This window comes from Rattus norvegicus, chromosome 11 (assembly GCF_021556685.1).
Source record: "Rattus norvegicus strain SHRSP/BbbUtx chromosome 11, alternate assembly SHRSP_T2T, whole genome shotgun sequence".
Classification (NCBI taxonomy): Eukaryota; Metazoa; Chordata; class Mammalia; order Rodentia; family Muridae; genus Rattus; species Rattus norvegicus.
In genome coordinates, this window is record NC_141544.1 from 64,009,654 (window position 1) to 64,025,354 (window position 15,701).

Genomic DNA, 15,701 nt, shown 5'->3' on the forward strand with positions numbered 1-15,701 from the left:
CAGACCAGCCTCAACTCTAGGCCTGTAAATCCACCCCAGACTCTGGCCCTGTGAGTCAACTGCAGAGAGTGACAGAGCAAAGATCGTTGATAACAGATTCCCGGCCCACTAAGCTGCTGGACAGGGGCTGTGTGTGTGTGTGTGTGTGTGTGTGTGTGTGTGTGTGTGTGTGTGTGTGTGTGTGTGATCCTTCCAGAATATTTGCATTTTAATAAGATACTTAGCCATTCGACACTCATCCCCACAGTGTCCATTTGCCCTCGTGATTTACCAAGTGCCCACTGAGTGCTGGGGCCGTGCAGCAGGCCAGCGAGAGCACTATTTTAAGACGCACCAGCAGGCCTCCTCTGAAAGCTTCAGATCACACCCTGGAGATCTCCACCTACTCTTTCAGTGAGCTCAGAGACCGTGGTGGACACTCTTCCTGGGGAACACAATAACAGGGATGCCTCTCACTGAACAAAAGGGTGCTCTAGAAAAGGCATGCTCGGTGCGAGCACGGTTTGGGGAGGAATAAACAAGGACCGGAAAGGAAGATGAGTAACCAGTCGTATAACCAATCCGGCAGCCTCCGGCTAAGCAATCAGTGGAAAATTCCCCAGTACTGCTCTCTCCCAGCTTCGTTCTTAGCTCCTTTACCTCATGTCCCTTGACCTTCTGTCCACCTCCCTCAGTGTATGCTGCAAAGTGTATGTTCTTTACCACTCGTTCGTGTGGCTTTTCTAGTCATCTTATATTCTCCCCGTGGATTTTGGCATCTGGTTCCTTTGGTCTCAATTACCACCCAGTATATGCGGATGTCTCCCAATGTTTCACAAAGAACCAGAACTCTGTCCTAAGCTGCACACCATTAAACCTGACTGCTTTCGAGATAACTCCCCTCGGATGTTCCACAAACACCTCAAATTCAGTGCCTCAAAAAACCAAACTCACTAGCCTCACCACCAAATGCATTTTCTATCACCGTTTATTATGTTATTTATATAAGAAATTGTGTGTAACAAGGTTAATATCCACACCATAGTGTCTTTGTTTGTCATAAGCATGGGATCTTTGAGGTTCAAGGACAAACTGAGATCTTGGCGTCTTGGATTTGGTGAATTTAGTTTTCATGTCTACCGTCTTCGTTTTGTTTTGTTTTGGTTTTTTGACGTAGGGTTTTTCTGTTTAGCCCTGGCTGACTAGAACTTGCTCTGTAGACTAGGCTGGCCTCAAACTCAGAGATCTGCCTGCCTCTGTTGTCTGAGTGCTAGGAGAGACTGTAGTCTTAACTTTAAAAGGTTACTTTCATTTTTCCATGAACCGTTATCCTTCAATCCTCTTATAAAAGACAAGGGACAGCCTGTTTCTTTTATTCTTTTTTATTGAAATCTCTCCAGGCTGCATTGTAATGTAAATCAGAACTCAGTAAAAATAAAATAAAGTCATGCACATTAAAAATAAAAATATTATGTGAACTAAGGAAGAAAAATACTTATTACTTAACTAAATTGATCTTTTAAAATCATGATCTAAGATGCTCAAAAGAACATAAATACTAGTGAGGGAATAAAATTATATGATCCTTCCTCCATAGCAAGGGAGACAAAAGTTTGATTTTCCTCATTTTGAGACCGTTATTTCTCTTTTTTTTTAAATTGAATATTTGATGTATTTACATTTCAAAGGTTATCCCCTTTCCCCCTCTCCCATCCCGGACAGCCTGTTTCTAACAGTAAAGCTCTGCTTGCCTCAATGATGACCCCTCAATACGAGGTGAAAATCATGCTCTAGGTGAATGGTCAACAGGCTACAAAATGCTTGTGATTGAGACTAGAAAGGAAGGTTTAAACTACTGTGTACAACACAGTCGAGACAAGTTTTCTCCGTGTAGTCCTGGATGTGCTGGGATTCGCTCTGTAGAACAAGATGGCCCCCAGAGGTATACTTACCTTTCCCTCCTGAGTTCTGGGATTAAAAATGCATACCATCATTGGCCGGCTGTAGTTGATTTTGACATGGGATCTCACCACACAGTCCAAGCCAGCCTAGAACTCACAGAGACCCACCTGCCTCTGTCTTTCGAGTGCTGGGATTAAAGGCACAAGCCATCACGCTCATGACTTTTGACTCTAGGACAACAATAAAAGCATAATGAGGGTCTGAAGAGTTGCCTCAGTGGTTAAGAGCATTCTCTACTCACTCCAGAGGACCTGAGTTCAGTTCCTAGCATTCACAGTTACAACCTCCTGTGCCAGGGGATCCGACTCCTCTTCTGCCCTCCTCAGGAACCTGCACATATGTGGACTCACATGAGCACTCATCCATGTTTGTTTGTTTGTTTGTTTGTTTGTTTGTTTTTGAGGTAAGGTGTCCTCTATGTATCTCTGATTGTCCTGAAACTCGATCTGTAGACCAGGCTGGCCTCAAACTCAAAGATCTGCCTCCCTCTGCCTCTCAAGTGCTGGGACTAAAGGCGTATGCCATCACCACCCGACAACATACATTTTTAATTTTTTTTAAAAAGTTTGAGCAGAATAACCAGATGATTATTATAGACTGACACCATCTGCCTTGACTCCTTGAAATTCCATCAAAGGACACATTAATGTAGAAACTAAGTGGAACGAAATAAACTACAGAAGACAACCTTAGAAATGGAAGCTGAGGGAAGCTATCCATGGGACACTGGAGATCCGTCCTGGAACAGTTAAGAACTGGTGAAGGGGCTGGGGATTTAGCTCAGTGGTAGAGCGCTTACCTAGGAAGCGCAAGGCCCTGGGTTCGGTCCCCAGCTCCGAAAAAAAGAACCAAAAAAAAAAAAAAAAAAAAAAACTGGTGAAAGGCACACCAGAGCTGGAAGGAGGCTTTTATGAAAATGCTGTAAACTGTATTACGAGATGTAAACTAGCAAAGGCCTTTGATAGGCTTCAGGCTGGGGAGTGACATGATCAGAATTATGTTTTATTTCTCATTTCAACAAGCAAATCTATTAGAGCCCCAGGAGAACAGCAGTGAGATTACTGACGTGGAAGTCCTTCTCCTGTCCATCCACATGATGATGCGGTCTGGGCTGTGTCTATATGGGTAAGTGGGGGGATGGGTGGCAGTTGAGTTGAAACCTATCGGGATTTACTTGGAAGTATATTTTAAGGATATATTGAGATATTTAATGATATACTTGATACATTTTGGTCATCTATGTTATTTGATCAACAAAACTTGGCTTTTGACATGGAAAAAAGAATGTCATCCGTGTCTTTAGCCTCAGCCGTGTGAAAGCTGTGACAGTATTGGGATGGGCAGAGCCACAGTGAACTATCCCGTGGTGAGGGCAGGAAATATGTGAAAGTTATATCATTTACTCTTCTTTAATTAATTATTTTATTTCTTTACGTCCCAAATGTTGACACTACCCTCTTAGTCCCCCCTCCCAGGGGGGACTTCTTCACCCCATTCCCCCTCCCATTAGCCTCTGGAAGGGTACTCTCCCTCCCCAGAGCCACACAGACTGTACATTACTTTCAAAACAGTAGTCCAGGTCAGAGAAGTATTTTTAAATTATGCATAGTTTTAGAAGAAAATCATAATAATAACTCGAATAATACACCGAACACTGCCTCATCACTAAAAGTTATCTAAGTCTTCTGTGTGGCAAATGGGAGCCCCTCGTGGACCTCTGCACCTTGTGAGTCACAGTTAAACAGACTCAGGACTGCAGGCAGGATGGTCTTGCCCAGGACTTAGAAGCTGAGGCTGTCAAGGACTTTCCTGAAAGAACCTTGAAGAAAGACACTGGTATTAGACGTCATACCATAAGCTAGTCCCCAAAGTGTGACACAACTAGCTATGATGACAAAAGTGACACAGACACAGGTTTTACAGAGGTAAGCAATAAGAGAACATCTTAAAATGTAGCAGTTAGAGTTTCCCAGCTTCCTCGTCAGACTAATAGGCATCCACACGTAAGGAGGACTCACAGAGTAAGCAAACACTGGTTGGGCTTTGGGACCAGTCTTCTACTGTGACACTGAGTACAAGCCAAAGGCAATGGTAATCTGAGTCCGTTTGTCAGTGTATCTCTCTTTAGACCTGGCGTGGGGATCAGGAACAGCCCTGCCTATTACTCCATCCTCTTTACTAAACCTATTCTGATGCCCTTCAGAAATTGAGCGGAGAGAAAAGGAAATTAGCCTGGTGTGGCGAGAAGGCTCTTAGTGGGGTCTGGAAGACTGACAGGAACCTTAGCTCTTCACGTTTGTTCCATAGAAAAACAAACTAACAAATAACAAAACCTATGCTGCCAGAGTGGTGGCACTCACCTGCAACCCCTGTACTCAGGTGGACGAGGCAAGAGGGAAACAAAATGCAACAAAGAAATAAAAATATTTACCGTAAGGTTTGTAGAAAACAGATCATTCCTGTCATGCTTAAATATATGCACATGTATTCAAGTTCCCGAAACAGCAAGTGTTGTCTACATGGCAGTATTAAAAGGTAGGGTCTTTAAGAAGTGATTTGGTGGGGTTGGGGATTTAGCTCAGTGGTAGAGCGCTTGCCTAGGAAGCGCAAGTCCCTGGGTTCGGTCCCCAGCTCCGGGGGAAAAAAAGAACCAAAAAAAAAAAAAAAAAAAAAAAAGAAGTGATTTGGTTTCAAGGACTCCTCCTTCCGGAAAGAAGAGTAACACCCTTGTAAAGGAAGCTTCACACAACCTTGCTCCTCTGCTCTCTGCAGTGTGAGGATGCTCACCCCTCTTGGATTCAGCTTGTATTGATAAGATACCATCTACACAGCAGGGAACAGCCTTTGCCCAGACAACAAACTTTCAATCACCTTGATGGACTTCTTAGCCTCCAGAACTGTGGGAAATAAAGTTTTGTTTTTAAATTAACTAGTATGTTGTATCTTGTAATAGCAGAACAGACTAAAATAGCTCCCTTCTTATTACTAATGTCAAACTCGCTTCAAACTCCATAGACCAAATCCTTTTATCTGCTGCTCCCTTTACACACTCCCGTGCCAGCACTTCGAGAGCAGTCATAGTAAAATTCTAAATAATTATCTTGCTGGTGCTTGTGCTGTGCCAAGAGGAGGTCTTTGGTCACTACAAATCTTGGTTTTACGTTAGTGACAAGAGTTTCAATAACTTTTAAAAAAGCATTAATGACCATTTATATGATTAACCTGGTCTCTTTCATAAAAGTTCCCAAGTGCCTATCCTCTTTTATACAAGTGGCTGGCTCCTGCTTTCCAGGAGAGAGCAATGAATTCGCTTTGCAATTACACGTAGGCTGAGTCATAGAAAGGGCTTGGATAATGTGTAGAATGTTGCCACTGAGTCATCATGAGTGACACAAGACCACTCGAATTCTGATGAATCAAACCTGTATAATCATAAGAAATCAAAACACTTCTCCTTTTTATTCTACAAAGCTCAGTTTCAGTTTGCAGTAGAAAGGAGACTGTGGCTAGGTAGCATCAGTTATTGTTCACAAGTGAGGAGGCTTGTTACCCCTGCAGCCAAGCGGTAGCCTTAGCAGAGACAAAGAACTGAGCATATAACACGAAACCTATGATAAGAATTTCCTCTCCCTGTTTAAACTATTCTCCTTTTCACGGGGGAATGATTCAAAAAAAAAAAAAACCAACAAGGGTCTGGGGAGACATTCAGCCAATAAGGTGCCTGCTGTACAGGCAGGGGCATGGACTTCCAGCATAAAAGAACAAGAAGCCATACATGGTGGCATGCAGCTGTAACCTAGAGCTGGAGAATGGGTGGAGACAGACAGATCCCCGAGTTCCATTGGTTAGACAGCATACGAATTGATGAACTCCATCTTTAGTGACAGATTCTATCTCAAAAACATGACAGAGAGAGTGATAAGACACTCAAGGTCAGCCTTTGGCCTACACACACACACACACACACACACACACACACACACACACACACACACACACACACAAGTGCAAATACACCAGGACAAGTACATATGTCATGCACACACTCACCTAGAACTGGCCCAATTGTGACTAATGTACTCAATGGACGTGTGGGTCTAAAGGCTTCAGGAGAGACCACGGGCAGGGTTTGATGGGTATGCTAAAATGCCTGTGATTTATTATATAACTCCCATGTCCACCTGCGCAGCTAGGCAAAGACATAGTTGATGACACTATAATCTGCCCAGATGTTTTCTCTACTCCACAGAGGTCATAAGGATTGTTTCTCAGCAGCCATCCTCATTCTTCTGTCAACAGCTGTCAGAAGGACCCTTCGTTTCCACAGGCTTCTAGAAAAGGAAGGGCAGCAGTGCCAGTCTAATCCTAAAGAAGGTTCTAGCAATTTTCTAGGTTAGCTGCAATTTAATGAGCCTTGACATTGATTAAGGAAGCCGTTCTCTCCACCTCTGTATCACTGTGCCTCATCTCTGCTACGCAGTGTGAGAAAAGGAGCGTAGTCTGCTCTGCTATCCTATGTTGGATTTCTGTCTCCTTGCATTTGCCTTTCAACTATTAAAAAAAAATAGGGGTTGGGGATTTAGCTCAGTGGTAGAGCGCTTGCCTAGGAAGCGCAAGGCCCTGGGTTCGGTCCCCAGCTCCAAAAAAAAAAAAAAAAAGAAAAAAAGAAATGAGGGTTTGGGGCTGTGGGTATAGCTTAGTGGTTAAAAAAAAAGCACAGAACAAAACAAACAAACAAACAGACAAACGTATCACATTGTTAGAGTCAGAGTAATGGTCCCTAGACTGAAGTGGGAAGGGTGTAGATTATGTAGTGGCAAAAGTGGGCAACAGAACATTTCTGTCTTAGTCAAGGTTCTCCAGTGAGACAGAATCTTTAGGATGTATGCATAGAAAGGTGAGAGGACATAGATTAAAAGACCTATGTTAGTTACTTTTCTATTGCCATGACAAAACACTAGGATCACTGCAACCTATAAAAAATAATGCTTACTGGGGCTCACAGTTCCTGGGGGCCAGTGATCATCATGGAGGGGAACATAACAGGAGGAAGTCAGGAAGGCAGGCACAGTGTTGGAAGCAGTGTCTAAGAACTTTGATCCTGATCCACAGCCACCAAGCAGAGAAAGAGCTAACTGGAATCATGTGGATCTTTTGAAACCTCTAAGTGCACTCCTAGTGACACACTTCCTCCAACAAGGTCACATCTCCTAATCTTTCCCAAACAGTTCTGCCAACTAGGAGTCAACCATTTAAACGCATGAGCTTATGGGGACCATTCTTATTGGAACCACTACATTTTACTCCCTGGCCTCCTTAGGCTCATGGCCATGTCATAATGCAAAATACAGTTAATCCAACTTCAAAATTCTGAATGATCTTTCAGTCTCAGCTTTTTAAAATCCACGGTCTCTCTCTGAGACTGAAGGCAGTTTCTTTTCCTTTTTTCACTTTTCTTCTTTTTCTTTTCCTTTTTTTTAACCCCCTGGTTTTTCAAGACTGTGCATCCTGGCTGTCCTGGAACTTACTCTTTATATGAGGCTCGAACTCAGAGATCTGCATGCCTCTGCATATTGAGTGCTGGGATTAAAGGAATATCACCACCACTGCTTGGCTACACTCTGTAAAAGGAAAAATCAAATTACATACTTAGAACATACAGTGGTACAGAGTATACAATATATTACCATTCCAAAATGAAGGGAAATGGGCACAGTGAGGAAATATCCATCAAAGCAAAACCGAAAAACTGGCCAGGCAAACAACTCCAAATCCCATAATTCCATGTCCTATGTCAGAAAGCCTAGATGGCTCTGCTCTCCCAGCTTTGCTGATGGCAACACACTTCTCTCTCTTGGGTTAGTTCCACTCCTTGTGTGCAGATCTCCTTGACAGATATCCCATGGCTCTGGTACCTTCAACATCTTGGGGTCTCCAACACAAGGCTCGTGATATTCCATGCAGGTAGTCCCCTGAATAAAGGGAGTGGTACTGTCAGGGCAAACACCCCAGCTAAACTTCTAACTTGTAGAAAGGAGAAGCTTATGCAACAAAGGAAAATAAATGGGGACCGAGTCTTGTAATATATGGGCCCATGAGGACCATTCTCCCTCAAACTATTACAGGAAGGTCTTGGTCTTGACAATTATAGGTGCTGAGAAGTCCTATAACAGGCCCTGCAATGAGGTATTTTTAGCATGGCTGAGATCAAGTCTAAGACCTTAGTACCAGGAAATTAGTTGGGGTAAGACTCAGTCAAAGACAGCAGTTCAAAACCTGTGGTGCATAACCCCTTTGGGGTTTGCAGATCGGATATCCTGTATATCAGATATTTACATTATGATTTGTAACAGTAGCAAAATTACAATTATGAAGTTTCAAAAAAATAATTTTATGGCTGAGAATTGTTCCAGAACACGAGGAACTACATTAAAGGGTCACAGAATTAATAAGGTTGAGAACCACCGGTATTAAAAGGTCACAACATTAAAGAGGTTGAGGTAAAGCTGAAATAAGGCTAAAGAGCTGAGAACCCTGGGAAGCTCTGTTGAGGACAGGAAATGAGAAGGGTATCTCAATGCCCAGAGATTGATATATATCCCCTTTCCTCTGCCTCGTTGATCACTAGGCCTCAGATGAGCGGATAATGCTCATGTGCATTGAGAGATGACTTCCCTACCCTAGTGGTTTGAATGAAAATTTCTTCCATAGACTCAGATGTTTGAATATTTGGTTACCAACTGATTGCTCTGTTTAGGAAGGTTTAGAAGGTGTGGCCTTGCTGGAGGAAGTACGTCCCTGTTGAGGTTTGGTCTTTTACTGTGCATTGTAATGCTAAGTGACTCTCCCCCATGACCCAGTTGCCCCAGAGACAAGAGAGTCTGCTCAGAGACCTAAGTGATGCTATGTAACCTTGCCTCAAGTTATTTCTGATTGGTAAATAGCTGGGCAGAAGAGACATAGGCAGGGTTAAGGGTTCCTGGGCCTGGGGGTTTGGGGGGGGGTTCCAGAGGAAGAGAGACAGAGACAGAGAGACAGAGACAGAGAGACAGAGACAGAGAGAGAGGCAGACAGACACAGAGACACACACACACAGAGACACAGAGAGACAAAAGAAAGAGGAAGAGAAAGAGAAAGTTACCACAGATTAGAAGTCAATAAAATATGACCCTGAGGATTGACCAATTGGAGGTAAGAGCAGCCCAGATGAAACACAGTAAGTAATAGCTCAGGGTTATTTTAATAGCATAGAGGGTTCTAGTGCTGATTAAGGCTTATTGTAAATATAAAGATTGTGTGTGTCTTTTATCCGGGAATTAAATGGTCAAAGTCAGGGTAGAAACCCCAGATTGGGATTAAAAATTTCTACAGCATGGCAGTGTTTGCTGTTTCAAAACAACATGCTATTCCCAGTTTGCCCTGTTGTCGTTTAAGGTGTGATCTCTCGGTTTGCTGCTCCAGCTGCCATGACTGCCTGCTGCCGTGCTTCTCCACTGCGATGGTGATCAGCTCTTATTCCTCTGGAAACAAAACCTAAATAAACCCTCCATTCTGTAAGTTGCTTTGGTCATAGTGTCCAATCACCTCTACAGAAAAGTAACTCATACACCTAATAATCCATTCAGTCCCACTCGCTACTCTGTCTTGAAAACATTCTCAATAAACACCCCCAAATTAATGCTTAACCACATTTCCTGGCAGTCCTGAATATAATCAAGTCAACATCAAAATTAACCACCACACCCTGCTACCTTCCAGGAGCTTCTTTTACTGCCTTCTCTGTGCTCCATAGATTTGGGGCTACTGACAGGTTAAGAATCAGAGTAGCACATAGCCATGTAACATGATTCATTTGTGCTATTAGCAATTTATTTTTATCATCATCATTAATATTTATTATTAAAATTATTGTCATCATTTTGTCTTGGCCACTGATTGGCTAGCCTTCCCGTTGAGAGAGCTACTCACTGTGTACCAGTTGTACACGTGGTACACAGGTATGAATAAGAGAAAAGTGAGTAAGTTAGTGAGTGGCGGTTGTTAGTAGGAACAACTCAAATATGTTAAGCATATATTTAATTTGTCACAGAGGGGTATTTATATGTCATATACTACATTTATTGCCTTACATCAGTAATGTGACACCCGCCAGGTAGCCTAGAAGCTCTGGTCAGGATGACATAGGCTGTATGACTACTGCACTTTTTACATATCTTTCAAGGGCCATAAGTCTCAATTAAGAACCAAATGCAAGCCACAGCAGTATCCTCCAATCAGTCACATGGGAAAGAAAAGAGGCAATAGAGGAGACACCAACAGACTTCCTCATCTTGACCTTTGACTTCTCATTCCATTGTTCATCTGGCTGTCAAGGGAACTGGCCCAGAGCCCGGGGCCTAATTCGTTACCTGGACTAGTGAGTGAGTCATGGAAGGCCAAGTAGGAAGTGGCCGGAAAATGTGCAAAAAATATCATTAATCAAAAATATAGGGAACTTTTCCAATGTCAGTATTTCATAAAATGACCCTGGTATTCTATCCTTTGGGGGGGTTCAAATTTTTATCCTGCACTGATGAATGAGAATAGGGTCTTGTAGGGACTCGTAGGAATTTAATTCATGAGAGTGTTAGTCCTGTGCACTAGGCAAACAGTCGATGTTGAAAGGCATTCCTAGGAATCATATGACTTGTTAATGATAAAGTTCTTCTAGGTAACTCATTCAGAGCAAGCACACCTTTGATGAGGAAATCCGGGGAAAGCCAAACAGCAGACAAATGCAGCTTGACATATTTGGAACATTTTAAAGTCTTTTATTTTGGAGGGAATAATATAGTTCCAGAAGCTTCTCTTCCGAGTCCCCCCACTCCCAGTCCATCACAATAATAGTAAGTAATATTTGAATAGTGCTTTATAATTTGCAAAGAGTTTGAACATCCATTTGCTCGCTCTACCTTCAGTGATAAAGAGGCTAACATCCCCTTTTATAGACAACGGGACAGAGGCTAAGAAACACTGAAATACCCAAGGTCACCTTCCAAATCCTAGTTTCTTTCAATTATGGCTGTTTCTGTCTCTTCCTCTTAACTTCAGACATGTCTATTGCTAACAATAAGCTCAGTTTATGTAAGTAATTATGAACCAAAAATTTTATAAGCACTATCAAAAAATTAAGTTCATAATTGCTTACATTTTCTTCAGCACTGAGTCTTATACATTGAATTATTCAAAGCAAACTGATTAGCATGATAGTCAAAATACGTGTGCAGTTCTAACTAGGTATTTTCCTATTTGTCAGGGTAATAAAATTACACACAGTTTTGATGTATAAAGCATTCCACAATTTAGCAAGGTAGTCATTATACACCGAGCTGTGTCCACTGCTCCTCTAAATTAATATGCTTAATCACCCCTATCATCATGATCTTAAAAAACTGATGAAGGTCACTAGGGTAGGCCCGACTGCAACCTGCGCATATCCTTCTCAGGAAGAGGAAATTTGGGGTCTGGAATGTAGCTCAGTTGGTGGGATGTTTACCTGGCAGGCATTAAGGCTTGGGTGTGATCCCCACCACCGTAGACATTGGGCACAGTGGCACACACTTGGAGTGGAAGTGCTCAAGAGATAGAGGCCGAATGTAGACGTTCAGGTCATCCTCAGCTACATCCTGGGCATGAGGCCACGCTGAAGACACAGAGAAGAGGTAGCCATTTAGAAACCCAGGAGAGTGACCCAGAAGGAAGCAATTCTTTGGCACCTTGATTTCAACCAGCTATTGTCCCTAACTGCAGGAAAATAATTGTTGTTTTAGGTATCCCATCTGTTACTTTGCTATGGCAGCCCTAGGAACTAATACAATAGTTAAGACCTAATGTGTTTATGGGTATATTATATCATATTATATTATATGCGGGTATTAAAATACACATGTATGCCTCCAATTTTAAAATATTAGTATATGTGTTCATTTTGGGTGTATATTTATTGTGTTTTATCAGTTTCTTTCTTTTTTCTTTTTCTTTTTCTTTTTTTCGGAGCTGGGGACCGAATTTATTGTGATTTAAAGAGGCGTCATTCATTCACCATCACAGTTATTCACATGGAGTTAAATCAATATCCAAACATTGATGGTAAATACTGGGTTGGCATTTATATATTCAATAAGACAATTTTATAGGAAGCACTAGAAAAGTTTTCCCTATAGAGAGTAGATTGGTGTTGAAGATTAAGAATGGATAAGGTTCTAACGTAAGTTCTTTAGGAGCAGACTGAGGAAAAAGCCAAGTGTGAAAAGAGCATACAAATCAGCCTCATGCCCTGGATCAGAAGTGGCAAAGCCCATTCCTCTTGGTTTCGGGAAAAGCAAAGTGAATGAGCCACGGGGAGATCTCACGGTGAGAGGAAGATATCTCTACCTCCATCGAGGCCAGTCTGAAACCAACTCAGATAGGCCTGCTGATACTGTAATGCGCCACCCTATGACTGCCCGAGGCATTCATTCAGCAGTTACAAAAACGCCCAGGGAAATTCTCATTTGGCTCCCAGAATCACATGGTAGAATTGTAATTGTTACCCCTACCCTAGAAATAGTGAATTAAAATCCCTAGGACAGTGTTCTTAACATGGCTGCACTTTGGAATCACATGAGACTCTTTAAAAAAAAAAATTGGTACCTGGGTGAGCATCAGAATCAATGAGATCTGACTTATAAAGATTGGAAGCCAGATATTGGTCTAAGGCTCCCCCTAGTCATTCCAATGTGTAGTCACCTGAGACCAAGCACTAGAAGGCAAGAGGCCCAGACAAAATCCCAGTACAGAGGAGTTGGGCATGAATCCACTTCTAGCTTTGGAGCTCTTGGCAATTGTTAGCTGCTGGGAGAGGGAGAGCTTTTTTAAGGAGTGGATAGTCCCTAGTAAGTGACTATGCTCCAGCAGAAGACGATACATCTATAAAAATTTGAGCAGCACAAGTTGGTCCTAATGTTGATGAATTAGAGAGGGGCAGGGACAGAGGGGAGAGAGAAAGTTGAGTGGATAGAGAAGGGAGGTGGATTTGGAAAAAATTAGGAGACAGGGCTATACATGATCAAAAACATTGCACAAAAATCTAATACTAAATAAATAAAAATTTTAAAAGGATTATATAAATCCCCCAAAGTAGTTATTTCTATAAATCCCAAAGATATTCTCATAGAACCAATACAAATAAAATTTTTGAAGAAGAAAGTAAGGCCAACAAAGCCACAGTAACAAACCAGCAAGGTACTAACCCAAAAGCAGACAAACAGAATTGAAAAAGAGGACCCAGAAATAAATCTATGCAGCTTCCGCCATCTGATTCTTGAGAAAGGCGCCAAAAACACACATTTGGGGAAAGAGATTCTTTAACAGATAGTGTTGCGAGTGTGGGTATTCTTGTGAGACAAGATCCCTGAACCCTTCCTTGTGGAAAAAAAATCAATTCGATAGGTAGGAGACCTTAATGTAAGAGCTGAAACACTTAAACAACCAGAGGGAAACATGGGGAAGCTCACAGAAGCTTGGGCTGTGCTTTTCTCAATGAGGCTCCAATAGCTTACATAATAAGAACAAGCGCTGACAAGTGAGATTGAACAAAATGAATTGTTTCTGTAACTCAACAGATGGGTGGGTGGATGGATGGATGGATGGATGGACAGATGATAGAGTATTATTCAGACATAAAGAAGACCAAAATCGTGATTGAAAAAAGTACAATGAGTAGAAATGAACATCATCAGATTAAACAAAATAATCAAGACTGAAAAAGACAGATATGGCATATTGTCTCTTGTGTGGAACCTAGAGTTTAAAAAAAGAAAAGAAGAGGACTGTTAGGAAAAAAAAAAGGAAGGTGACCAGAGCTGCTGTGAGAGACTAAAGGGCTCAGTGAATTTGACAAAAGTATGTTATGTGCATTTATGATAAGGTCACAAGGAAACCTAATCTCTATATGACAAATATCACAAAATCACACACACACACACACACACACACACACACACACACACACACACACACACACAAAGTTAGACCAACATGGAGATAAAGAGGTAAGGATTTTGTGCCTCAGTTACAACCCCATGAGAATACTGGGAAAGATGAGTTGAAAAATTAAAGATGGACATTTGAGGAATACCATGGTGCCAAAAAAGAAAGGTTCTACAGCAATGGTTCTCAAACTGTGCGTCTCAACCCCTTTGAGGGTGTCAAACAACCCTTTCACAAGGGGACACCTAAGACCATTAGGAAACACAGATATTTGCATTATGATTCGTAATAGTAGTAAAATTAGTTATGAAGTAGCAGCGAAATAATTCTATGGTCGGGGATCACCCAACGTGAGGAACTGTATTAAAGGGATCCCAGCATTAGGAAGGTTGAGAACCACAGCTCTACAGACCAGGAGAACAAGAGAAGAGAAAAAGGAAGCTATTCATGCTGTCAAATGGAAGAGAAGATCTGAAAGGATGACAGATGACATCTCCATCTTGTTGCCTGCCCATTAAAATTAGTTTAACAAAAGGCTTTAGGAGGATGGTAGTAAAGCACTTTCCTAGCCTGGTGGAAGGCCCGGGTTCTAACCCCTGCCAATTGCACTATCAAAATGCAAAGGACTCAAGACAATAAGGCTTTTGTAAATTGGTTGCAATATTTTTTATGCTCTTTCCAAACTACACCGAACCACACGCTGTTCTCCACATCAACGTGTTCTTTTGGCTCTTCATACATGCTATGTCTTTTGCCTGATAAAATCATACTTTCTTTTTACAGTTGTGGTGGTTTGAATATGCTTGGCCCAGGGAGTGCATTATTAGGAGACGTGACCTTGTTGAAGTAGGGGTAGCATTGTTGGAGGAAGTGTGTCACTGTGGGAGTGGGCTTTGAGACCCTCCTCCTAGGTGCCTTTGAGACAGTCTGCGCCTGGCTTCCTTTTGATGAAGATGTTGAACTCTAGACTCCTCCAGCACCATGTCGGCCTGCATGCTGCCGTGCCTTCTGCCATGATGATAATGGACTGAACCTCTGAAATTGTAAGTCAGCCTTAATTAAATGTTGTCCCTTATAAGAGTTGCCCTGGTCATAGTGTCATTTTACAGCAGTGGAAATTCTAAGTCAATGGTCTAGCCTGTAATTCTAGTTCCTGTGGATCCTGTAGACTCTTCTTCTCAAGCCCTTCACAGGAGGTGTTCATGCCACCTCTTCAGCATGTACGAACCTCAGTGAGGGCCTCGCATGGCACGGTCATTATATTTTCACCCACCTGGTTCAGTTATCTATTTGTATATAATAAGCTACCCTAAAGCACAGTACATTAAACAATAATCTATTCCTCCTAAAATCTGTGGTTTGAGTGGGATCAGTTATCTAGTTCTCTGCCATGTGAGGTCAGCGCTCCAGCCAGCTGGATGGCTTCTCTAACTAGAATTCCATAGTGGTTCACTCTGATGTCTGGGCCACAGCACAGATAGCTGTTGAAATTGGTGTTTCGGGCTGGAGAGATGGCTCAGAGGTTAAGAGCACCGACTGCTCTCCCAGAGGTCCTGAGTTCAAATCCCAGCAACCACATGGTGGCTCACAACCATTTGTAATGGGATCCGATGCCCTCTTCTGGTGTGTCTGAAGACAGCTACAGTGTACTCATATATACATTAAATAAATAAATCTTTAAAAAAAAAAGAAATTGGTGTTTCTTTCCATGAGTATTTTTGCTTCTTTGTTTTTAGGTTTTACAAGACAGG

At 42.1% G+C, this 15,701-nt stretch overlaps 1 long non-coding RNA gene across 1 annotated transcript in view; it reads left to right on the plus strand.

Moving 5' to 3' along the window:
• LOC120095655 (uncharacterized) overlaps positions 1 to 9,502 on the plus strand; it is a 28,894-nt gene extending 19,392 nt beyond the window's left edge. The window contains exons 2-3 of the long non-coding RNA XR_015633057.1: positions 2,964 to 3,066; positions 9,376 to 9,502. This is a non-coding gene — a long non-coding RNA (uncharacterized LOC120095655). The remainder of the gene's footprint in view (positions 1 to 2,963; positions 3,067 to 9,375) is intronic.
• Positions 9,503 to 15,701: the final 6,199 nt, after the last annotated feature.